A 26,845-nucleotide genomic window follows, 5' to 3' on the forward strand; every position below is an offset into this window, starting at 1 on the left:
TTTTTTCACTCCAGAGGGAGGAATACCTTTATTAGCATAGACACAAAATACAAAACCAAAAAGCGAAATAATTTGATGAAAATAACTACATAAAAATCAAGTTTTCTCTGCATGGCCAAACCTACCACAAACTCAAATGTCAAACTGAGAAAAACTATTTTAATTAATATCACAGACAGCACAAATATCCCTAATATATAAAGACTCCTCTAAATCAATAAAAGACCAACAGTCAAGTAGAAAAAAGGGCAAAGGATGTGAACTGACAAGATACAGGAATGGGAATACAAGTGGTCCCGAAGCATTGGAAGAAACACTCAACATCATTCAAGGAAAGAAAATGCAATTTACATTTACACCAAGATACCATTTTTCATCTTTCAGGTGGTCTAACTTTAATAACTTTTTGCCGTATTCAAAAAGATGTTTGGAAACAGGCACTTTTATTCATCCTAGTTGTTTGTAGAATAGTACAGTGTTGATGGAGAGCAATTTTGCGACATCAAAACTGCAAATGCACTTATCCTTTTACCTGGGAACTCTGCTTCTGAGAATTCATCTACAGAAATTCGTACACATGTGTGAGCTGCGTGCACATATATGGAGATTTAGGCAACATCGCTTGTATTTGCCAAAGACAGGATACAACCGGAACGTCTAACATTCTGTAACTAGTTAAATAAGCAGTAGTACAGTATGCTGTCCTTTATGTAACAAAATAAAGTTGTAGTTTGTGCAAAGAAGAGCCCCGACAGGACCCTTAGGAATCTGACACTGATGGCTGCCTCTGGGGTCCAGGGAGTCAGGCTGAGAGGGAGACTCTTCTCCAAACACTGGTTTGAATCTCTGACACTTTGGACCATGGGCAAGGGTTATCGATTAAAAATACTTCTTAAAATTTAAAAAGTAAGATACCTGTGTTCTTTTTTCTCCCCAGGGGCAGCCAGAGACAGCAGGTAAGTAGCTGAGTGCCCAGGTGGACGCCATACCCCTGAATCCTGGCCGGGTCACCACGGCCTGGCCAGATATCCTAGGTGTCAAGACCACAGGATGGAAGGTCTGGGGCCGGACCTCAGCTGTGTGCCGTGTGGAGGCGTGTTCCACGCTCACTTGTGGCCGTCACCTCACGTCTGGGGGCCTGCTGGAACCCGCTCCGCTGCTCGGAAGTTTTCATCTAATTGTGAATTAATTAGTACACATTAGCGGTGAATCCTATAGCCTCTCAAAATCCTTTTGGAGGCAGGCAGAGGAGAACACATTTTAAATCTGAAATAATTAAAATGTCACAGTTACTTGTGCCCCCTAGGTACCAGGGAAGGGGAGGGGTTCACGGATGGTGAGCTAGTTCATGACCAGGGCACCGTTCACAGCTCCAGGTCCCCTCGTTTGACCTCTCCCCAGGGCAGGTTTCAAACAAAACCCCTCAATCTGCTCTTTTCACTGCACCCCAGTTAGAAACAAACTCTCACCGACCCTGGACCCTGAGCGGCGGTGACCCCATGGCAGGGTCCCACGGCTTCTTCAAGGACAGGGCTACACTGTGGCTCTGGGCTCTGTCGCAGTGTCACTACAATCAGGTTCCTGGCTCAGAGTCTGTCTTCTGAATCCCAGCAGCTGTGGCTGACGGCCTGCTGCTAAATCCCTAGTGGGCCCAGCTTGGCACCCGGCTCCTTGGCGAGCTCCCAGCTATCCCGCTGTGAAGGACGGGTGTCCTTGTGGCCCTCGAGGGCCTGGCCAACTGCCTGTGGATGTGTGCAGATGTTGAAGGCGCTCTCGACCCCTCTGGAAGGTTTACATCTACTCAGGGCTTCCCTCAAGGCCCACTGGAGGCTGGCTGCCAGAGGAGTCCAGCAGAGAACCTGGGTTACTCTTACAAATGTCCAGATGGAGACTACTGTTTGTTTGTTTATCTATCTATTTTTGGCAGGGGAAAATTTGTTTTGATTATATCTTCTTTAAATTAAATTGAAGTACAATTGATTTACAGTGTTGTGTTATGTTCTGCTATACAGCACAGCAATTCACTTATACATATATATAATGCATACATACATGTTCTTTTCCAGATTCTTTTCCTTTACAGGTTATTACAAAATATTGAGTCTAGTTCCCTATGCTATACAGTAGGTCCTTGTTGGGTATCTATTTTATAGATCGTAGTGTGTATCTGTTAATCCCAGCCTCCTAATTTATCCCTCCCCCCGCCTTTCCCCTTTGGTAACCATAGATTTGTTTTCTATGTCTGTGGGTCTATTTCTGTTTTGGAAATAAGTTCATTTGTATCTTTTTTTTTTTTAGATTCCACACATAAGCGATATCATGTATTTGTCTTTCTGTTTCTCGATGAGGTAAGGAAATGCTGAGTAAGAGGCCTGGAGCAACCCCTCTGTGTATGAGCCTACGTGGGTGTGTGTGTGCACGTGTGGCGCGCACCTGTGCACAAGTGCATGTGCATGAATGCTTGCACACGGGCTGAGTGTGCATATGTGATTGTGCACGTGTGTGCACTGCGTCCACGTGGGCACCAGGCAGGTGCAGACGTCCCCCGGCAGCTGCCACAGGTCTGCTCCGCGGTCTGACTAGAATCCCCTTCCCGTTCATCAGAGGTTTTACACACGGAAAGGTTAGAGAAATTGGCCACCTGCCGTGCAAGATCAAAACATCTGGGTGCCTGGCGTGGCCAACAGGGCTGTTTCCGCGGGCAGAGGCGCTGCCTGGCGAGACATCAACTGACCTGTCAGTGGACAGGGAAACAGAGTTGTTTCCTGTGCCTTTGATGTTGGGGCCCTGAGGGGTCAGCCTGGGCATTTGTTCTGTGCCCACTTTTCTGGCTCAGGAGGAAAGCAGGCCCATGCTGGGCAGGAAGCACAGCTGCCAGCATTTCTGGTTGAGGACATGACGAGGGAGGAAGAAAGGAAGAAGGAGAGAGGGGGTGGGGGAGGGGAAGAGGAGGGGCTACAAACTTGGACTGGAGTGGAGGGGACCCCGATGAGGTTTGGAGAGGGCAAGCAGGGAGCTTGGTGCAAACCCACACCTGCGTTTCTCTCTCGAAATCACTCGCACGCAGGCTGATGGGAAGCAGCACAGGCCCCGCTACCCGGGGGGCTCCTCCGCGTCTGTCTGGCTGGGTCTCAGATCCACAGCAGTCATTTCTGGTCAGCTCTGGGCTCTAGACTACGGCCTCAAGGAGACGGTCGAGGTGGCTGAAAGGGTCTCCTCGCCATCATGGTGTCCTGGCTTGTTTGGGGGGACCGGAGAGCCCTTGCAGCTAACCTGCTGGGGACCTCCGGGAAATGACCCTCCTTCCCTGGGCCTCACCTTCTCCTTATAAAAGGCATGTTGAACACTAATGGCAAAGTGGACTATTAAAGTATTTATCTGAGGGGAATGGAGGGTTTGAAAGCGGAAGCCAGGGGGAGTTTGTTAAATGTGGAAATGTACGGTGTGCATGTACACGGGGGACTTTTCCTGAAAGCGCAAAATATTGCCACAGCGCTATTAGGAGGTGCTGGATCCCCAGATACACACGTGGGTGGAGGAACATCTGTAGCAGCAGAAGGGGGTCGACGGTCCGCGACCGCGTGTCTGTATGAAGGCCAGCGTGTGTGTGTGTTTGTGTGTGTTGGGGTGAAGGGGACTCCAAGGAGCCCTGAGTAGCGTATGGAAAGTAAGAGTACCCAACACTCAGCTCAAGCAATTGTTTTTCTCCTGGAGGCTAAAATTCACGGGCAGGTAGCCAACAGGCACATTAGGATAAGAGATGTAATCTGTTTATAATACGTTTGCAAAATACATCTTGATGCAGTGAGTGCACAGCGCGCCCTAACCCGGGTGACGCTGCCTTGGCCCAGTGGCCACGCCAGGCGCACCGGAGCTCACAGGCCAGTGTTTGCAAAGCCCAGCCCTCACTTCTCACTCATCCACTTCCCTCCGGGGTGGATAAACACACTCCCAAAGACCACAGCTGGGGTGTCTGGGAGCCAACAGAAGCTGCTTCTCCCTGCCTTGCTGGAGCTGTTGCTGCTACCGTAGCAAAGACTCGAAATCTCCAGGTTGGAAGACACCCCAGAGGTCACTCATCCCTCCGATGCAGGAAGCCCAGGTCCCTGCGGATATCCTCCTGCAAGGGCCTGGGTTCTGCCAGGTCCCGCCGCTCCTGGGTAAAACACTGCCCCTGCCTGCACCGCACTGCCGTCCTTCCCCGCATCTACAGTTTCTGGGTCTGTAGGGCTGCCACTCTTCAGGCAATAGCAAACCTGCATTTATTGGGCATTTACTGTGAGCCTGGCACCATCTAAGCACTTTATCTGCATCGCCTCATGGGACCCACCCAGCAACGTTTGAGAGAGATACCATTATTACCCCATTTTACAGATGTGGAAGTGGAAGCTGGAGGGCTTAAAGGATTTGCCCCAAATCCTGCCATCCGTGGAATCAGTGTGGAGTCTGGGCTTGAACCCAGGTTTTTTCAACTCTGAATCCCAGCTCCTTCCCATCAAACTCTCTGTTCTCCCGACTCCACAGGGACATCCACACAAGGCTTCTCTCAGACCCACGCAGGTCCACCCCACCCCACTCCTCTCCTGGAAACATCCTCTAGCTTTTTTCCAGATCCCTCCCACCGACCTCTACAATTTCATAGCCCCAAAGGGCAGGGGTTCCCTTTGCTCAGAACTGAGTAAACAATAAAACGCAGTGGCTCAAAGCACCCCGGTGAGGGTCGGACAGACCCGACTTAGCATTCTGCGTTAGCCTCAGCAAATGCCTGTCTCCTGTCTCCCATGGGTAAGAATAGAGACCTACCCACAGGGTGGGTGTGAGAGTTAAACACGATAAAACAGAAAGAGCTCCCAGCCGGTGTTCGCACAGGAGCGGCAGCTCTGCTAAGGGGGTGTGTAGTGACAGATGTGATAAGGGAAGGAGGACATGTGGGTGGATGTCGGCCACCAAGTTTCACTCCGTCCCCAACTTCTGACTTTAAGAATCTCTCACCAGCAGGAGAGGGTTTGCTCAAGGATACACACACTAGGAACCCTCAGACCTCAGCCTGGCCGTGGCTTTCTCACTCCACGTTAGCATTTCCTGGGGAAGCACCTGCAGGAGGGGGAAGGGGGTGGGCAGAGGGGCTGGGGAGACTGAAGGCTCCCCTTCAGGAAACCAAGGAGAAGGTGGGCTCACCAACACTCGGGCGGTGGGCACAGACCTCTAATCTGGCTGCTGTGGAGTTCCCTGTGCCAGCTTGGCCAGCTGCCTCCTCTCGGGGCCTTGGGTCTTCCCACCCTTTAGGGATGATGGGGAAGTCAATTCTGAAGTTCATGAATTCCCAGGCATGAAGGTGCTGTACAAACACAGACTTTTATACAAAGGTCCTCGTGTCTTCAAACCTCACCTTCTCTAAGAATCCTCCCTGCCCTCCTCCGAGGTCCTCCCTTGACCTCTGGAGCTAAAATGACATCATACCTACCCCTGGGCCACCTGTCAGGCTCCACCCATGGACCTGGCTTTATTCTTCCTTCATAGCACACATTGCTAACCGATCTTATATGTCTATTTCGTGTTTGGTTTATTGTGCCTCCCCGTTACCCTCACTAGAATGCCAGCTGCACCAGGCAGAGATCTGAGTCTGTCCTCTTCCCTGTTAATCCCACGGCCTAGAATGACTCCTGGCACCGAAAACAAGCTCACTAAATAGTGGTTAAATGAACAAATGAACGAATGAAGGAATGATTCTTTATATCATTTCAGAAAACTACGAAACTCAGTATGTCAGAGCTGTAAGTGACATTTTCAAATATGACCCTGTGTTCTGATGAAGGTTTATTCAGACCATTAAAAAATATGCTCAGATTAAAAGGGCCTGGAAACAGCTCAGGTATCCCTCGATAAGACGCTAGATCAACAAGCCGTGGTATATTCGTGTGATGGAATGCAACTCAGCAGCAAAAAGGAATGAAGGACGAAACATGGATAAATCTCAAAACATTATGTTGAAAGAAGAAAGCCAAACACAAAAGAGTGTCTGATGCATGTTTCCATTCACATGAATTCTAGAACAAACAAAACAATCTAGGACGCTAAAAAGCAAAACAATGTTTGCCTCTGGGGGGGTGGCTGGGGACAGGGATTGACTGGGAAGGAGGATGAGGGAATTTCTCAGGTGATGGACCAGACCCTATATCTTGATAGAGGGTGGGTTTTACTCATCAAATGGTCCACTTAAGATTTGTGCATTTTAACGTATGTACAACTTTTGTCTTAAAAAAGAAAGATATAAACAAATACTGAACTGTAATTAATAACACGTATGCTGTGGTATTTAAGGGTGAATACTTGCAACTTACTTTGAAATGCATCCTAAAAGTGAGATGAGGACTTTCACTTCCAGGAAGTTGGAACAGGCATACTTATCCATTCCTCCTGCCACCCACCACTAAAAACCCTGGACGTTATATACAGTGCAAACATAAGAAGATTCTGGAAGGTGGAGAGAAGATAGACTGATACGGACCTCGGGATAGGTAGAACGGAGTGGTGAGCTCTCTGGCTTCTTTTTGCCTTGTGTATCCCAGGCGAGGTGTTGAAGAAGCCGGGAACCCAGAAATTCCAAAAGAGAGCAAACAAAGAGGAAGCTCCCACAAAAGCCTGCTCTCTCTAGTCAAATGGCCTGGAAAGGGCCAGCCCAGCAAGAAAGAAAAGTTTTAGGCAATAACTGTTTCACTCTAGCCAAACACCACAGAAAATACTGCAGCCCCGCCTTCATCAGCAAAGGCCAAGGGGAGCCCTGACGTCCACCCTCATCACCAGGCTGAAACATGCCCCAAACAACCTGCCCCACCCTGCCTGCCTCCCACCCCAGGGTGGGGTCTGAGAAGGCTGAGCAGGGAGCTGAAACTTTCATCCCCACTCAGTGGTCACAAGCTCCTCCCCAGTGTCAGTGGAGACCACGCGGGGAGGCTGGACTTTCATCCCCACACAGCAGTAACAAGGAGCAAGGGTGGTATCTGGGAGACCTAGTGGGGAGTCAGGACCCTCTTAACCTCGCAGGGGTAGCAAGGCCACGTGAGGAATAGCATCGAGGCACTCTGACACCACCACATGGGGGAGCTATCAGTGGAAGCCTAGCACTTCTACCCACACCCAGCAGTAAGAAGGAGACCCCTTCCTCGGGTGTCAACAGAGGCCAAGTGAGGGACCTGGACTTCCACCCCACATGGCAGTAATGAGAGAGCTCACTGCCACTCCCCCACACCTTCACCCACAATGTCAGAGGAAGCCAGTGAAAACAGATCGAAATAAGATACAGAGTCTCAAAACATAATACCCCAAATGTCAAGCTTTCAGTAGAAAATTGCTCATCATACCAAGAACCAGGACGACCTCAAACTGAATGAAGAAAGCCGATGAATAAATGCTAACACCAAGATGACAGAGATGTTAGAATTATCCGACAAACATTTTAAAGCAACCACCATTAAAATGCTTCAAAGAGCAATGACAAATACTCTTGAAACAAATTTTAAAAAAGGAAGGGAGATACAATATAAAGAACTAAATGGAATATTTATAACAGAGAAATACAGTAATAACAACAGCAACAACCAAAACACCCACCTGAATGGAGGCGCTCAACAGCAAAATAGAGGAACACAGTGACCTGGAAGATAGGACAGCATTAAATATCCAATCTGAACAACAGAGAGAAGAAAATAGGCTGGGGGAAAAAAAAAAAAGGAACAGAGCCTCAGGGACCTGTCTTGCTATAGCAAAAGATCTAACTTCTGTGATATCCAAGTTCTGGTAAGAAAGGAAAAGAGGGCAAAACTGAAAAAGTACTCAATTAAATAAGGGCTTAAAACATCCCAAGTTTTGCAAAAAACAAAAGCACAAACACAAACACACAGATTTAAGAAGCTGAGCAAACTTCAAACAGAATAAACCCAAAGAAATCCATATCAAGGCACATCACAGTCAAACTTCAGAAAAACAAAGAGAAAAATATATATATTGAAAACACAGAGAAATGACACTACCTATGGGGAAAAACATTTGAATGACAGCACATTTTCACTAGAAACCATGGAGGCCAGAGTACTCTCATGTGCTGAAAGAAAAGAACTGCCAACACAGAACTATATATTCAGTTGAAAGGTCCTCTCCAATGAAGGATCCTTCAGGAATGAAAGGGAAATTAAGACATTTTCAAAAAAAGAAAAACTGAGAATATTTACCACTAGCAGATATATCAATACCACATAAGAATGGCTAAAAGAAGTTTCCTAAACAGAAAAGAAACAATAAAAGAAAGACTTCTGTAACGTCAGTAAGGAAGAAACAACACAATAAGCAAACATATTGGTAATGCTGGTAAATACAATGGACTCTCCTTTTCTTCTTAATTTTTCTAAATTGTGTTGCCAGTTGAGGCAAAAACTGTAACACTGCTAATGTGATTCAAAATGAATGTAGAAGAAATATTGAAGACAATTATATTATAAACAGGGAGGGGAAAGGGACGTAAAAAGAGATAAATGTTCTATACTTGACCCAAACTTGCTAAATGATGACGCTAGTAAACTACGGTCTCAACAGAGGCAAAAAAATCATTTGAAATAATCCAACAGATATTCCTGGTAAAAACTCTCAGCAAACTAAGACTAGATGGGAACTTCCTCTATCTGATAAGGGGCATCTACTAAAAACTAATAGCTAACATCATTATTAATGGTGAAAGACTGAATATTTTCCTCCTAAGATCAGAAACTCTCACAGATTCTATTCCACATTGTACTGAAGATTCAATCCAGTGCAATATGGCAAGAAACAGAAATAAAAGTGAGCTAGATTGGAATGAGAGAAGTAAAGCCGTCCTCATTTGCAGATGACATGAGAATCTATGTAGAAAATCCTATAGAAACAAAAAGTTACTGGAATGTAAAAAGTGACTTTAGTAAAGATATGCGATACGAGATTAATGTACAAAAAATCAATTGTATTTCTGTATACTTTCAATGAACAATTGGAAATTGAATATTTACAAATATCACTTACAATAGTATCAAAAAGTATAAAATATTTAGGGTAAATCTGACAAAAGATGGACAATATCTATACACTGAAAATTACAAAACATTGCTGAGAGAAATAAAGAGAACCTAAATAAATAGAGAGATACTGAGTTCTAAAATTTTTTAAAAGATTTTTTAAAAAGATTTTTTTAATTGAATGAGTCTTTAAATTCTATAGTAAAATTCTTTACAATTATCAAAAGTTTCACACGCATGATTTCATATAATCCCATAATAACCCTTTTTCCCCCTACCCCTATATTACTCCTCCCCACTAGTAACCACTAGCTTGTTCTCTATATCTGTGAGAAGACTCAATATTTTTAAGGTGTAAATTCTCACCAAATTGATCTGTAGATTCAATGTAATTCTGATAAAAATCTCAGCAGATTTTCTGTAGAAATGGACAAGCTGATTCTGAAACTCATATGGAAATGCAGAGGACTTAGAATAATCAAAACAACTTTGCAAAAGAAAAGCAAAGTTGAAGAACTTACATCACTTGATTTCAAGACTTATTATAAAGTTACAATAATCAAGACAGTGGAGTAAAGACAAGCACAAACACCAATGGAACTTCAGAATCAAGAGTCTAAAATTAGACTCATTTATGGACAACTGATTTTTAACAAAGGTGCAAAGCAATGCTGTGGAGAAATGATAATTTTTTCAACAAATGTTGAGGGCACACTGGGATATCCAAAGGCCAAAAAAGTGAACTTTGATCTGCATCTCATACCATTTACAAAAATTAACTCAAAATGGATCATCATAGATTGAAATATCTATAGCTTCTAGAAGAAAATCTTCATGACCCTGGGTTAGGCAAAGATTTCTTAGATACAAAGCCCAAAGCATAATCCGTAAGAGAAAAAAATGATAAATTGGACTTCTTTAAAATTAAAAACAAAAAGTCATTGTTAAGAAAATGAAAAGACAAGCTATAGTCTGGAAGAAAACATTTGCATATCATGTCTAATAAGGGGCTTATATTCATAATATATAAAGAACTGCCAAGACTCAATAATAAGAAAACAACCCAATTTTTTTTAAATGGGCAAAAGTCTTTTCTTTTTTTTTAATAAACTGGGTAATGTTCTTCCTTAATGCAAATATGAATTCAACTTCTTTTTCCTAAAAACATGGATTAGAAGTCTCATGTGAGTCAAGGTCAGGCTCACTATGGCGTTGTTTCAACCACATTTCTACTATATTAATCACCACTATCAGAGAAACTCAGATTAAGATCTTTTAAATAACGGCTTGTATTTACTGAAAATTCTCTCTCTCTCTCTCTTTCTCTCTCTCTCTCTCTCTCTATATATATATGTGTATATATATGCAAAATATTTAAACAGACATATCACCAAAGAACATATATGAATGACAAACAAGCATATGAAAAGATGCTCATTGTTATTAGTCAGAGAGATGCAAATGAAAATCACAAAGAGCTCTCACTACGCATGTATTAGAATGATTACGACAGAAAGTCTGACTGTAATAAGCACTAATGTGGACACGAAGCAACTGGAATTCTCACATTTGGCTAGCGTGTTTTTAGAAATGATGGGGAGATCCTTAACCAAATCTTTTCAAACCCCACTCAAGGAATCCATTCAAGGAACTGTCTTAACTTCTTCCCTGCCCAATTGCCTCTTCACAGGGCCATGGTAAAGCCAGCTTTCCAGGGTCACACAAGGCCACCCCCAGCAGTAGCGAGCTTCTCATGTCAAGCAATCTGGAGTAGATCTAGTTTAAAAACAATCTTTCTGGTGTTTTCTTGGAGGCCCCAGACTGCCCTCTTTAGGTTTGCTTGTCCTTGGATTGAGGTGACTTCAAAGGCGGCACAGTGCCCAGTGCAACGGAAGAGAGGAAGGCAGAATGCACCCTGACTCTGCAATCTGTTCCTAACAGTTTTTTGAGGGTTGAACACAACTCTCGGTGTGTGTCAGCGCTTGAGCTGTGCGTTTCTGTCTGACTGTGTCTCTGCCTAGGTGGTAGGAAGGGCCCCGGGCTGAGGCCAGGAAGGACCTGCTCTAAGCTGATAAAGCCAACGCCCTTATGTCCGGAACCCTGTGGTTTTTCTGTCTTTGGAAGCAGCAGGAAGTACTTTCCCCCCAAAACACAGCCCTGTATATTGCTCGGGGGAACAATTCGCACACATCGGGCTGGGTGCTTCATTTCAGGCGAACTGGACACGGTTTTCTCCCTTACACTTTGGAACTTCGAGTTCCGTGCCTGCCCCTCGCCTTCCGGGGATGCGCGGGGGAACGCAGCCTCCAGGCTGGGCTGGAGAGGGGCGGGCTGCAGCCCCACCGACCTGCCGGGTGCGCGTCCGTCCGTGCCAGACCGCGCAGAGGTGCCGGCGCAGCCTAAACGTGACCTTGGCCGCGGTGAGGCTGGGCGTCTGTCTGCGCGCGTCGGAGCCCCAGACCCGGACAAAGCCTGGCTGCTAGTTAAGTTTTGCTGTCTTTTGCTTTTCCTAAAATAATTCCGGGGAGTTTCCATCACTCTGAAATGACCTGCGAAAACTCTCCGGAGCTAGAAATCAATCAACTCAAAAAAGTATGCTGATTTTTTTTTTTTCCTTTCTTTTTGAACCCGTGGTTGGTGCGTAAAGGGAGCTGTCAATCTAGAAGCCCCCTGGGCCCCAAGTGAATCTGCAGAGCTGGGTATTTTTAGAGACCGCGCTTTCTGAGATTCCAGCTGGTGGACCCCGAGCCGGCTCCTGTCGCCCTCAGAGAGCAAGCACGTGGATTTGCAGAATATGATGCAACCCAGCGTGGGCTCAACCGATGCAACGCGCACCGAGCTGTAGCCTGAGAAGCTCCGGGGCATACAGAAGGCCAGCTCGCATCCCTCGTCAATTTCACTTTTTTTTTTTTAACTCTCCACAGGTTCAGATGCCGTTTGGCTGGGGAAAGGGATTTATCAAAGATTTATAAATGGAGCAATCTACTAGTAAAAATAACAATCATCACATCATCTCACAGGGTGGCAGGATATTTTGTTTTTCTTTGGCAATGATCCGGAACTGAGTCATTGATTCAAATATACCCTACGAAGTACACGTTCTTCTATGGAATGTCTCCCTAAGTAAAATTTGCTGGCTTGCTTCTGGATTAGGAGCCTGGTGAAGTTGACCTTGGCTGCAGGGAATTGCTTCCCATCCACGCAGGCACTCTCTGTATCCCTCCCTCCGGCAGGGATCTGGGCTGCTTTGGGCTTTGTCTTCTGTTCTGTCCCCTGAGCCCAGCACAGGGCTTAGAACACGGGAGGCCCTCGTCCACATCCACTGGGGGCCCCAAGCCCTTCAGCGATAAAGTGGGACAATAATGCTTGCCTTACCAGCTTGAGAATCTCCTTGTAGGGATCCAGTTCGTAAAGAAGAGACATGCTGGAGGCTGCACACCTCAGCCTTCAGCCCTGTCCTATCCCCTCCTGCTCCTCACTTTGCCCATCTGTGAAATAAAGGAAAGAAAACAACTTTATCAGTAATGTTAGAGTCATCATTACAAAATCTTAACATGTGTTAATTCTGGAACGTGGGTACTTAGGTGTTTGTTATATTATTCTCTGCACTTTTCTGTATTTTTCAGTCTCCTGCCCCAATAAATGAAGAGGAAGGAAAAATGTTTAAAGACTTGTAGAAAATCTGGTTTCCTGCAGTTGGACTTTCTCTGGTTCTGGGTACAGGAAAATGCTCAGTAAACCGGACTCCTGGAGGAATGAGCAGAATTACTATCACTCATCTTGTTTCTGCCCCTTCCTTTGTTCCAGGAATGTACTAAGACCCAGCAGTAGGTTTCACCCCTACTCCCACCCCCAGCTGTTTAAGGCAGCTGTTTGCTCACCAGCTTCTTTGACTTGGGATAGAAGTTTTCTAGTTGAAGGCAGGTGAGTCCAGAACGATGTCATTTATAACGTTCTGATTCAATTTCTTCCAAACCTACCCACCCCCCGCCGCCAACGATCCCGACCCGTACTAACTAAGCAGAAGCACACGTGTATGAAAAGAAACTTCTATCTGTAGTCAGTAAAACTGTGCTTTGTATAACACAATCCCAAACTTTCTTGGGCTTCACAGACACACATGGCTCAAGAAAACTCGCATGGACATTTCCACTCCCCTAACTTAAAAACAGCCAAACTAAACTAAGTAACGACAACAACACAGAGTTGTTTCCCACAAAGTTTGCTGTGTTCTCACCACCAGTTTTCAGCCTGAAACAATTTCATGCTTGAGTTATTAACTTATGAAAATAGGCACAAAAGGGGAAAAATGCGAACAGATCCTCAACTATATTATTAGTCATTGCTACAGCTGACTGCATTCCGGCACAAAGGCATGTTATTCTGCCCGAGTATCTCAGCTTTGAACAAAATGTAGCTCACTAATGGGTTATGCCTCGTATAGCTTTTTGTAATCATTACATTGCCGTTCTCTGTAATTTATCCTGGTTTCCATTAGGCGTATGTGCGTTAGGCAGGCGTGCACTCGAGCACTTGCACACACACACACGCACACACACATGAAGTCCCCTTTCATTTGTGGCTGAAAGGAAAGGTCATGCAGCTGTCAGTCATTTTAGGGAAACACCACTGTATTGATAAAGATAATATTTGGAAACCAGAGTGATGGGTGAATGTGTGTGTAGATTCTGAAAATATTGGCGGTTGGGGGGTAGCAACACGAGTAAAGGAAGGGAATCTAGAAGCAGTCTGGAGAAGATGGAGGCAGAGTGGGAGAGTCTGTTCAGGCTCACTTCGGGGGTCTCTATTCAGGAGGGGCAGCTCTGGACTGAAACTCCCCGGGGTGGGGCGGGGGGAGGGGAACGGCATCTTTCTCACTTGCTAAGTGCGCTCAAGTCTCCTGCGTGAGCAGTGAGATTCCAGGCAAGAGCCCCGTTTGGGGATGTTTCTGGCTGGGGTTCAGAGGTGTTGCCCCAAACCAGTTTGAGTTGAATGAATAATGAAGCCAAGTTTTCAGCCTATTGATTTTCGCTCCCGTAAAGTCCAGAAGTGGTCCTAGAAATCAAGGCTGTTGAGTATTAACTTCTGAAAACGACAGCAAAAAGAGCCGGTAAGAAAATCATCAGGGGAAAGAAATACAGAAGGGATATGAAAAGCCTGGAGAAGGCCAAGATGTCCACAGACAAGTATGAATCCCTAGAACCATCTCCTAAACAGATCAGAGGCTGGCATCCGGAAGCAGCACCCCCCGCCAAGAGCAGGGGGCCTCCCCACAATTCTCAGCCAGCATGAGAAGCCCTTGGCATCTTCCCCCTGAGTAGGATAATGGGATTCTCCACCAGACACTTAACCGGCCAGGAGAGGTAGCACTTGGAAACCAAATGGGCTCTTTTAACTTCTTTGAAGTGTTAACGAATGCTTTGATTTTGTTCTTTCCTCCTCATTAAGACAAATGTGGTACCACTTTGCCCCGGGAATCTGATCTCACCTCCCAAGCCAGCTGCTCATCTGTCTACTCAGACGAGTCCAAGCCCTGCTGGGGGTCTCCTCCTGTCAGGTAGCAGAGATGCCTGTCTTGCTGAAGATCTCTCTGCCAGGGCTCTGCCAGGGCCTCCAAGCCTCGTGCTGCTCTCAGAGCCCAGGACGTACCCCCACCAGGTCCCAGCTCACACAAAAACACAGAGGTGCTTGTGTTAACGCTCAGTTCACAATGTCCTGTTAGGTACCAAGCAAACTCAGGCATGTTAAATTTGTCGGATGCTGTGCCCTGTGGACGGGACCAGGCTGGACAGAACTTGGAGGACAGAGCCCCCCCTGCCCCAAAGATCTGGAATCTTTAGAGATTATGAAGCCCAACTCTGCCCTCACCCCTCTTTCACCCATGACACACTGGGGCTAAGGGGTTCGACTGGGGCAGAACTGGAGCTGGAAGCAGCTGGCATTGAACCCCTGAGGCTCATCTGCCATCATGTTCCCCCACCCAAGCTCTCCCTCCCCCTCCCAATGCAGGGCAAATTCAGGGGGATGAAAGCCTGCAGACAGAAGGAACTGGGGGCCCTGTGGTTTATTCAGAGGCCACTGAAAGCAGCCAGGAAGCCTCTCGCAGCCAGCGCCAGCTGGGGAAAGCAGGCCGGGAGGGCAGAACTCTGTGCCCCAGAGGCACGGGCTGAGCCCATGGGGACAGTCCTCGAGATGGCTACAGCCTGTGATGGGGACCTGGGAGGCCGGATGAGCTCTGTCAGGTGGGCAATGGGAGGGTGGGAGAGGAGCCTTCTGGAGAACAAAAATTCAAAGCTGGGGAAACAACCTGCCTTATCTCATTCCATCTTAGTTATAATCTCCGCAGCCCACAGGATAAAGTCCTGCTAAGTGCGCATTATCTCATGGAATCCTCTCACCCATCCGTGGGTCAGTATCACGATTTGACCCTCCCTCCCCCTATTTTCATTTTTACCATCTTAACCATTTTAAGTGTACAGTTCAGTAGTAAGTACATAAATATTGCTATGCAACAGATCTCCAGAACTTTTTCATCTTGCAAAACTGAAACTCTATACCTATTAAATAGTAACTCCCCACTGCCCCCTCCCCCAGCCCCTGGCAGCCACCCTTCTACTTTCTGTTTCTGTGAATTTGCCTACTCTATATACCTCATGTAAGTGGAATCATCCAGGATTTGTCTTTTGGCGACTGGCTTAGTTCAATTGGCGTAATGTCCTTGAGGTCCATCTCTGTTGTAGTGTGTGTCCAAATTCCCTTTTAAAGGCTGAATAATAGTCCATTGTGCGGACGGAGCACATTTGATTATCCATTCATCTGTTGATGGACACATGGGTTGCTTCCGCCTTTTGGCTACTGCAACTACTGCTGCTATAAACATGAGTGCAAAAAAGTCTCTTGGCAATCTTGCTTTCAAAGCTTTTGGCTCTATACCCAGAAGAGGAATTGCTGGATCATATATGGTTGTTCTATTTTTAATTTTTTGAGGAACCTCCATACCTCCATTTCCCACCAGCAGTGTATGAGGGTTCCAATTTCTCCACATCCTTGCCAATACTTGTTATTTTCTGTTTTTTGTTTTTTTTTTAAATTTTAATACTAACCCTCTTCATGGGTGTGAGGTGATATCTCCTTATGGTTTTGATTTGCATTTCCCTAATTCTCAGTGATGCTGACCATCTTTTCATGGCTTCTTGGTCATTTGTCTCCTTTGGAGAAATAGCTTTTCAAGTCCTTTGCCCAGTTAGAAATCAGATGATTTGGTTTTGGTTGTTGCTGAGTTGTAGGGGTTCTTTTATATCCCCCCTCACCCTTTTTTTTTCTGCTTAAAAAAACTAAAGGGTCAAAGAGGTGAATAACTTACTTACTCCAGCCTTTGGACAGGGGCTACTTGAGTCCCCAGCAGCCGGGAAAGCACCCTTATGTGGGTGGCAGCCAGAGAGAGCTAAAGGCCCATCCTCCCAGCCACATGGGCTCAAACATTGTCCATTATAGGCACACCCTGTGCTCAGAGCCTCGTGAGCCACATTGCTGTTGGAAAACCAACAGCAAACGCTGGTTGCAGAGACTCAGAAGCGTGTAATATCCATCTTAATAACGGTCCCACTTTCTTATTCTTCCCCCCTCGAGGAAGGGCAGAGGGAAAACGCTGCTCGTGGAAAAATACATTTAAATGGATCAGTGCTGGGCGACCATCTGCACATCTGTTCTTAACAGGTTTCAGCTGAAACTACTGAAAATATACACAGATCTGTTTATGTGGAACCAGTTAAATATGATAAGATTTCAACTTGGAGGGTAACTATGGATTTGGTGGTGGGAAAACAAAAAGCCTCCCCACGCTTGGTCTCCACACACGCTCCTGATATTTTACCCTAGATGTTGTCGAGGGAATCGGATTTACCGTGAATTAAAAAGATCTAAATTACTGGAGATTAGTTACAAACAAACTCAAGATGGTCCCAGCAGCCTTTCTGCAGCACGTAATTCTTGCCTCACCTCCCATGTGGGCCGAGGGAGTCCTTTGTCATCAGAGAGGAGACCGCAGCTGGGAAATCACTTGTTTCTTAATAATTCTGTCTTCACTCCTCCAACAAGCCGTTCAGGAGGACGGAGGCATGCAGGCCGCTGACACACAGAGTACCCAGCTGACTTCCCTCCAGAAAAACACACCGGTGGCCCCTGAGGATGTGCAGGCAGAGGGGAGGGAGCTTTTACGGACCACCCTACGAGAGCCCATTGTCATCCCATTATAGAGATGGGAAAACTGAGGCTCTAGGATGCTTTGCCCACGACAACCCCTGTAGGAGGGAGTGAGGTGCCCCAAAGGAAGAAAGACTGTTCTTCCTATCTAAATGTCCCGTGAGGCGAGGCCACAACTCAGAGACCCACAGAGCTCAGTAGCTAAGGAGTGAGGGACTGTGGGCAGCTAATAAGCAGCTTTAGCAGATTGATACTGGGGGATCAGACGTTGTGAGCCCAAATCCTCTGATTTTGTAAAGAGAGCCAGAAGTCACGAGATTTTTACATGTTGGCTCAGGTATTGAAAACAAACCAAAAAACCAGGCCCTACTGTGGTTTGTGACCCCCATGGTGGGCCTTTGGGGCCTTTGGCAGAGGCTGCTTTGGTTTTGCTCATTCTCCAGGTGAGACTTGGGGTCTATCAGGATTCTTGTCTCCGGTGCAGGAGGTCTCGGTCACAGGCAACGGGCGCCCCAGCTCAGCGCCCTGGTCCCTGTCTGTCTCCTAAAGCCTTTTCCTGCAGCTTCGCAGGGCTCCCCACCTCAACTCCAGCACACTGAATGTGCATTCATCTATAAACATTCATCTAATAATTTATCTCTAAAAAGGGACATCAGTCTATAAAATGCACCACAGGAAACCCAAGAATCGTAGTCATGTGGCCTCAAAAACAATCAGCCCAAATTGACATCTGACAACACCCCTGCCACACACACACACACCCCCCAGGGCCTGGGCTATGATTGGTAAGTTCTTCATTCCTCATGGACCCCATGCTGGGAAAATGCACCTATTTCTGTTCCTTGAAAATCATTTTTTTTTTTTTTAATAAGCAGCCCCGTGGAAAACAATTGTGAATGGCAGCTTCATTACATGTGGATTTCTAGAACAAAGAGAATATTGCTCACACTCTATGACCTGTTCGATGACACTGAATTTTAATTAAAAAATGTTCACGTGTTAAAAATTGATGACAAGGAAGGTGTGACACTAGGGCTAACAAAAAAAAAAAAAATCAGAGAGGCAAAATATGGTTGACAGGCTGCCTCAATGATCTAGGCAATGTTACTTCACATTTGTCTTCTCTCTCTATCTCTCTTTTTTTCATTTGAAATTTTCAGTTTTGAGCTAGAAGGCACATACTTCAAGCTGTGTAGACCTCAGAGGGGGAGGCTGGTGAAACCAGCGGAGGGTACGAGGAAGGGAACCTTATTTGCCCTCTGGGGGCCTCAAATATCCTGTGCAAAGGATCAGCTGTTGTCTTAAAGTGTCCCCTCCAAGTGGCTACTGTCCCAGGCCACCTTTGAGTAGCTCTTTGAAAGGGCCAGTTTTTCTGAGCAACAAATATGGGGCTGCTTCCAGGTGATTGGTGGATCTCAGTAGCCTGATAACTGGAAACAAATTATTTTGAAGCAATAGATCAAATGGTGTGTGGGGAGGTGCTAGATGTTCAAGCCAGCCCAAGCTGCACTAGTTATAAGAGAGTCTTCTTCTGAGATGATGCAATAATTGAATAGGAAAATCCTAGTGCAGAATGCCCTGGGTTTAAGAAAGGCCGTCTAAAGCAGGCAAAGCTTGTCCTCTTCCCCTCTGGACAGGCCTCTAGGACATGATGCGTCAGGTCATGTGCTAAAGCCCCACGAATGAGGAGCCACTTCGCCCTGATCGCAGAGCCTTGAGTTCTGGCCAAGGGGCCCTAGGGGGAAAAACCACATCCACCAGAGCCTGTGCAAGAAGGAGGCAGCTGCCCTGCATCTTGGGAGCGTGGCTCACCCTGGGACGAGGGAGCGGACTACAGGGTATTGGTGTGACCTGAGCCTTGGGGATGGAGGTACCAGCCCCACAGTGTGAGAGCCGGAATGCCTGCTTCCTGCCCAAGAGAACAGATGTACAAGAGTGGGCTGCAGAGTTAACCAAAAGCTAGAACAGCACCTCAAACCTCGCTAGGAAGAGACCAGAAGTGTATTCAGAGTCCAGGGTCCAAACCAGGGGCACGGAACAGCACATGCAAAGGCCCTGAGGCAGGACCAGCCTGAGCATAGTGGGTGGAGCCACAGCTAGGACCTAGGGGAGGTGCTGGCCGTGCCCAGGGAGAAGTCAGAATTCCATTCTAAGAGCAACAAGAAGCCGCTGTCAGGTTCCAGGGAGGAGCATGCATTTCCCAAAGATCATGCTGGTCTGTGAGGAGTATGAGTCTAGCGGGGTGAGAAGTTGGGCTGGGGGCGATGTTGTGGAAGACCAAGGGGCTGCATTTCACAGGGACAACCGGCAAGACATGGTGGGGAGCTGGGCGAGGAGGGTGGGGGAAAGGTCCATGGACAAGGCATTTAACCCCTGGTTTCCTGAACGGGAAAAAGGACTCGATAATACCCGCCTCTCAGAGGGGATGTGAGGATCAGAAATGGTGCGTGGCGCCCCCGGCCCACGACAGGTGCCCAAGAAGTGAGAGTACCACTGTGTACCCACTGCCTCCTTGTCCCCACGAGCACGGGTGACAGACGCCTGTCTTCAGCGGTTCCTCTTCTGACCCCTCTCCCCAGTAAAGTGGGAAGTAGCGCTGGGCCAGCATTGGCGACAGGGCGAGTTTGGATTGTTCTTTCTGAGAAATCACGTGCAGATTCACAAGCAAAACAGTGATGCAACAAACCTCCAGGTTCATTAAAAACATTTTGATGGTTACGAAAAGAAAGTTAACCGGGTGCTGATGGGGACCGGCTGAATCATCACCACCACGAAGCTCTCTGTGCCTAAGGTGACATTACTCCCCAGAGTACAATCGTGGCGCTGGACCCAGGACTGTCGTTTGGGCCAGGATCCCTGCGTCCACTCCCTGCCACGCTGTCCCCAGCCCTCACCCCTGGAGAAGCAGGAGTGGGGGAAGGTAGCGGAATTTCCACATTCAGGTCCAACATGCCCTTCTGAGCTCTGAGCTCACACCCGGCCTCGCAAACAGTGCTACCCTAGGTTCTCATGGTCCTCACGAGAGGGGGACGCTTGTGAAGTTTATTAACCGGGAAAACCGGGCCTTACCCTGTGGGGTCTTCCTACAGGCTGGGAGGGCTCCCTGGAGGAGGAAGCGGGTGTCAGAGCTGTGTGAAGGATGGGGAGGAGGGCCGATGGGGCGGGGTTCCCAGCCCAGCGTGCAGCCTGGAGAAGAGCACATGACCAGTTTTCTCTGAGCCAGCACATTTTCCATTCTAAATATAGCCCAGGATGAGACAAGACATCTTCCCCTCGCAAGGAGACCCAAAGTTCTGTATTTTTCAGCATTTCTGTGATGGCTGGGAGACATAAACAGCGAGACTGAGGCTCTTCACTCCCATCCCCTGATCCCGCGGGGCGCTGGGACCTGAGGAATGATGTCCACCCCCCTTGAGGGCTCTGCTCCCTGTGTGAGGAGCTCTTTCTGGCCACCACCTTTTAGTAGGTACCAAGATATTTTGCCAGCCTGAATCTCCCTCCAGCAAAGTGAAGCAAGGCTTCTATTCACCCAGGAAAGAACATCCATCCATCAGCCCAGGCCGCCAAGAGTGACTCTTTCTACCATCCTTGGGTCGGTTCACCTTGGGCATCTCAGGAGTGAGGCCCAGCCTGATAGGTTTTCATTGGACAACAGATTCCCACCTTCCTTCTGAATCTTGCTGGAGCATCAAGCTTATCCTTCCATCCCATTTCTGGAAGGTACAGGATCTGAGCCTTTTGCAAAGGGGGTACCCGCCGCGGGCCTGGGGCACACTGGTGACTCTTGGCTCTGAGGTCCTTCTCTGCTTGTTTGTTTATAATCGAGGGGATCTTTTTCTGTATCGGAGTGGGGCTCTGCTAATTACCGCACAAGCACTTCTGGGGAAGTTCAAGTTTCCAGAGGCCCGCTGTTATCTCTGACAGGGTTGGCGCTTCCCAGACAGGGCGGCTGAGGGAGTCTGTGAAGATGCATTACAGGACGCACAAAGAAAAGTGCTCATCCGCAAAGGGTTAAGGACCGAGACACGAGAACAGTCGTGTTAGGGTGTATATAGCAAAGAGTGAGCAAAGCAGGCAAAGGAAAAAAGGAAGATGGAGAGGAAAAAAAAAAAAACACATGGATACACTCCCCTCCCCCTCCGGTGGCCCCCCTCCTTCTCCCCTCCCCCTGCAACAACCCAACATACACAGACACAGACGGGGCAGAGTTAAATCTGGCACACAGTGACTACAGCAACGAAAGAAAACATATCGAGTTACGCAGAGCCCTGTTCAGATCTGGGCCTGGGCCTCCCTCACACAATGCTCTGTGGAGGAGAACAGGCCTCCTTGGTGTGGTGTCAGACCCACACTCGCGAGCTTTGCTCGCCTTACAACGTCCGCTGGCCCGGCCCTGGGCAGCAGGTTAATTCCCTGCCCCGCAGGTGGAGACAGATAAAACGAACCAAAACGGTGTCACAGGCGGCAGGAAACCTTTCTTTTAAAACTCAATTCACCTCCAGAGAGGAAACACGCAAGGGCCTGGCTCTGGACCATAATCTGTTTTCTCAGGGCAGCCAGGAGAGGCCTGGTGGCCAGGGTAAATAAGGCAACGCGGCGGCAGCGGGGCTTCTGGCAGCTGGGGCTGCGAGGGACGTTCGAAAAGACCACTTCCTACACTCTGTTCCCAGCCCAGAGTCAGCTGTCAGTCTTGCAGGATGGAGGCACTCTGGGAAAAAAGCTGGGGGTGGTGGGGCAAGGGAGAAACCAGAGCCACAGGTGCAGCTGGCTCACCTGGCCAGAGCCCAGCCCCAGAGGCTGCTGCCCTCAGAGCTCAGCGCCCGGGAGAGCAGGCCGGGACTCCTGAAACGCAACCCGGGTAGGTTTCAGCCTCTGCCTTGAGCAGCCGGAGAGGCGGGCCGGCTGCCAACGAGGACTGGCTGAGCCTGTGCTGCGTGTGAAGCGGGGCTGGGGGAGGCCAGGTACGTTTTAGTCATCAGACAGTGTCCCTGCCAGCAGGCACTCGGGATGCCCCGAGGAGATGAGACAGCCGGCTGGCGCCCGCTGGCCAGCGCTGCACAGAGCGGCAGTACTCTCTGTGTCGCCAGGTGTGGGGTCTTCTCAAAGCCGTCCCATCCTGCTTTCCTACTGGGGCTTCGCCGGACCCGAGGTGGGCAGGGGCAGGACAGAGCATCACCTCCATTTTACAGTGTGGGAAGCTGAAGCACAGCGGGGCCACGTCTTACCTGGGTGGGTTCAGCTGGTGGCCAGAGCAGCCCAGTATTCCGGGTCCGCCGCGCGGGGCAGTGGTTCTCACCTCTGGGTGTGTGCCAGAATCACAGGGTCATCCTCAGCCTGGGGGAGCCCCCTGTCGGGGTGGGTCTGGGAGTCCTGCCCCAGTGCCCGCCCCCAGCAGGGGGATGGAGGTCCAGTGATCTCCGCTCACACCGGGCTCTGCCGTGGACCTGAGCTCAACCTACACCTGTGATGCAGGGATGATGGGTCCTCCAAAGCTGCTTCAGACAGGGAGGGACCCAGCCCGCTGCACCCCTTTCCCTGCCTGTGACCTGCTGGGTCCTCCAGCTTGGCTCCCTGTGCAGAAAGGATGCTGTTACGGGTTGAATTATGTCCCTCTAAATTCACATGTTAAAAGCCTAACCCCCAGAAACTCAAAATGTGATCTTACTTGGAAATAGGGTCATGGCTGATATAATTAGTTAAGATGGGTTCCTACGGGATTAGTGTGGGCCCCTAATCCAACATGACTGATGTCCTTATAAAAATAAAAAAAGGGAAATCTGGACACAGAGGCATTCACACAAAGAGAACACCATGTGAAGATGAAGGCAGAGATTGGGGTGATGCAGCAACAAGCTAAGGACCGCCAAAGACAGCCAGCCAACCGCCAGGAGCCAGGAGAGGCCTGGAACAGATTTTCCCTCCAGCCTCAGAAGGAGCCAACCCTGCGGACATCTTGATCTCAGACTTCAGGTCTGCAGAATTGAGACAGTAAGTTTCTGTTCTAAGCCCCTGCTTTGATACTTGGTTATGGTCCCAGCAAACTGATACAGATGATGAAAAGGCACAGATGAGGGACCCAGGTGTCGTGGTTAGTTTACCTTTAAAACCAACTGTGAAGGCCCCTCCAGCTCTGTTCTACAGACACTGAGTCTACGTTTTGTTGTTGGAACAAAGGGTAGAACCGTGCAATGCAAGCACAGCCCATGAGTTCTCAGCTCAGACCATCCCCTTACCAAGGAGGACTTCCTTCTCGGAACTCTAATCCTGCTTTGTTCTCGACAGAAATTCTATCCTGCTTAATTCCCCCATGAGGTCTCCAAAGCAAGACAAGCATCCACTTCCCCTTCTGGACACAGGTGGGACCCTCTGCAAATTATGATGCAGAACAATCCTTCTTGCCCAGCCAACTTAGAGACCCAGCCTCTTGCGAACTTCCCAGTTATCTCAACTTGTTTCCAGGAGGAGACCTGAAAACTCGTTCACATGGTGAAAATTATGAATGATGGTCAGGAGCTTCTGGTGTTAGCTCACGCCGGTGAGGAATTAGGTCCCACGGAGCGTCAGTAAACAGTTGTGCGGGGGTGCAGGGGGCCCACTTTGCCTCATACCCTGACCCGCTATGTAGTCCTTAATGTAAAATAGCCCCCACTTTGCATCAGGCCTTGACCTCCCCACCCCATTCCCCTCTCTCTCCAGTATCCTCACAGCCCAGTGACCCCAACATCCTCTCGAAACCTGCCATCATCCCCAGAATCCTGGCAACCCCTCCTAGTGATGGAGCTTTGGGCATGGTGGTACCTAGGGCTAAATTCTGGAGTGCTAGGATCGACCACAAAGTAAGGCCCTATTACTGGGCTTGATGCTTGAAGACTACCCTTCCTCCCTTTCTTTCGTTGCTCTACGCCTGAAATTGACCACTTGCTCTACATCTGTCTCTCTTTTAGCCTTACTGTTTCCCCACAGTGCCTGCTGTCTATGCAAGTTCTGGGTTATTTTTCCTCCGCTGAGCATTACGGAATGAATCACTTAGAATGTAGGATTTTCAGGGAGAGAATCTTGGTTTTATCTTTTCTCCCTCCTACAGTTTGGTGACTCTCACGTAGAAGTTACTCAATAACGATTTGTTGAAAGTTGATTCAACCTGAATTTCCTCTGTTCATATACTCTTGTTACCTGTTTTGGTCCCAAATCCTTCCCCATTTGGTCCCCAAATCCTTCCCTCTTCAGAATTTGCTCAGCTCATCTCTGGCTGTTAATGTTTCCTAACTTCGACCATACAGAGAGGAGGATGAGACGTAGCCGATTTCCCATTAACTCAGAGACAAAAGGACTCATAGACTTTTAGAGCTGGGATTCTTCAGAAAATATTCAGTCCGCTTCTTTGGTAAGAGACCATAGGTCTCACCCAGGGTGGCACGGCTGGCTCAGTGGCAGAAGAGAGCATGGAAGCCAGATGTTCTGGTTTGAAGGGAGGCTGTTTATCATGTAGAGGAGGATGTCACCTGTACGGCTGGTGTGGGTGAAGGGGGTCATGTCATACACTGTTCTGGAACGTTCCCTCTATGGGCTCCTGGACATTTCAGTTTAATCTTGACATGCTTCCCAGTAAGTCCAGGTACCTCTGTCCCCTCTTCTCCGCAGCTGGAAGAGGGACCCACCCCCAATGCTGCCAGGTCACACAGGCGCCGTTCCAGGCGGCAGAGATGCCATTCCCTGCTCTTTCTCGCAAATCCGTGGATACGACCGACAGGGGGTGTCCCCCATTTAAAGTGTCGTGGGGATCTCCGAGGCAGGTCTGTTTCCAACCACTGAGGAAGCAACAAGCAAAACAGTCCTGTCGGCTTAGACACATGCCTCATTGTTTTCAATCTGAGCACGTGTTTGACATCAAGAGAAGGGCTGTGGTTGGGGTAGAGGGAGCCGAAGGGAGATTCAAAGGTTCTTCAGCTCTCAAAGATGTCAACCTCTTCAAAGTTTCAACCCTCAGAGTGCTTGCAAGGTTTCATCCCACTCAGCAGAAGCGCTTCTGCCCACACTCTCGGGTGCCACGTGCGTGCGTTGGGGGACTCGGCTGTGATCCAGAAGGACAGCTAAAGGAAACAAGACAGTCCCCTCGCCACAGATATTTTCCCCAGAGGATGCAATTTCCCCTTTGGGATTTGATAAGCTCCCTAAGGCACACTCATGTGCAGAGAACAGGTGATAATCTATCTGTTAGGGAGGCCATGTCAAGCCATGGGTGGTGATGGATGTCATGAGCTCACACGTGGGGGAATGAGCAGCTTCTACCTGGGACCCCGGGCAGGTGGGTGCTGGTCAGAGCCAGAGCCAGGGTGGACAGGTGATTGGGAAAAAGGAAAAGGGTTTGCATCCAGTTGTAGTCACTTTCTAGCCTCTGTGTTCTCATCTGCAAATTGGGAATAATCACTTCCTTTCATGATATTTTGGGGGTTGACCAAATGAGATCATTACCTGTGAAAGTGCTTGGCACAGAGAGATGAGGGCTAGTTCTGTGGACAGGACGGCATTCCAGCACCAGTGCCAGCTCCTGGCTTTTTGAGATGGTTGCTTCCAAGGGGAAGGAACAGCAAGATGGTGCCTCCAACTTGTAGGTCAAGTCGAGGCAAGTCAAGTTGGAGTATAAGTGTATCAATTCCAATGCTTTGTGCTCAGAGGGACACGTGGAAACCAGCGTGGCAAGGTGATGGGGTAGGGCCAGGAGAGCCCAGTTCAAGTCCTGGGGTCACTGCTCACACTTTGCTACCCGGACATGTCACTTCCCTTCCCTCGTCCTATTTGCCTGTCTGGGGATTGGAGCAGACTGCACACACACAGGGTCTGGAGAAGCTCCTGCAGAGTGATGCAAGGTACTGGAACATGTGTGATATTGCTGTTCCTAATGAAGAACAGCAATTTTTTTTTTAATGCTTTTTTATTTAATGAAGTTTTTCTTTTGGAATAATTTTAGATTTCCAGAAAAGTTGCGAAAATAGTCCAAAGAGTTCATCACATCTAGTTTCTTCTGTTGTTAATGTCTTACATTACTATGGCCCATTTGTCACAATTAATGACCAATATAGATACACTGTTAATGAAAGTCTACACTTTATTCAGATCTCCTTAGTTTTTGCCTGATCTCCATCTTCTGTCCTCAAAGTCCATCCAGGACATCATATTACATGAAGTTGTCCTGTCTCCTAAGCCTCCTCTTGGTTGTGACAGTTTCTCAGACTTTCCTTATGTTTTATGATCTTGCCATTTTTCAGGAGTACTGGTCAGGTATTTTGCAGACTGTCCCCAAATTGGGATTTGTCTGGTGTTTTCTTATGATTAGGTTGGGATTATGGATTTCTGGGAGGAAGACCCAGAAGCTGAGTCCCATTCCCATCACATTACACCAAGGATACAAACATTCAAGATGCCTTATTACTCTTGATGCTGACCTTGATCATCGGGCTGAGGTAGTGTTTGTTGAGTTTCTCTAAAGCTTCTTTTTCTCCCTTTCCATGCTGTACTTTTGAAAGGAAGTTGCCCACACTTAGGGAGTGGGAGTTATGCTCTATCTCCTTGGGGGCAAATTATCTATATCAATTATTTGAAAT

At 48.0% G+C, this 26,845-nt stretch overlaps 1 long non-coding RNA gene across 1 annotated transcript; it reads right to left on the reverse strand.

Annotated features, from left to right (window-relative positions):
- Positions 1–25,858, reverse strand: LOC309643834. Its single transcript, XR_014254084.1, has 3 exons — positions 25,716–25,858; positions 12,417–12,529; positions 1–1,174 (listed from the first exon to the last, which is right to left on the reverse strand). It is a non-coding gene; the product is annotated as an uncharacterized lncRNA (long non-coding RNA).
- Positions 25,859–26,845: the final 987 nt, after the last annotated feature.

This window comes from Balaenoptera physalus (assembly GCF_965194825.1).
Source record: "Balaenoptera physalus genome assembly, chromosome: 15".
NCBI lineage: Eukaryota > Metazoa > Chordata > Mammalia > Artiodactyla > Balaenopteridae > Balaenoptera > Balaenoptera physalus.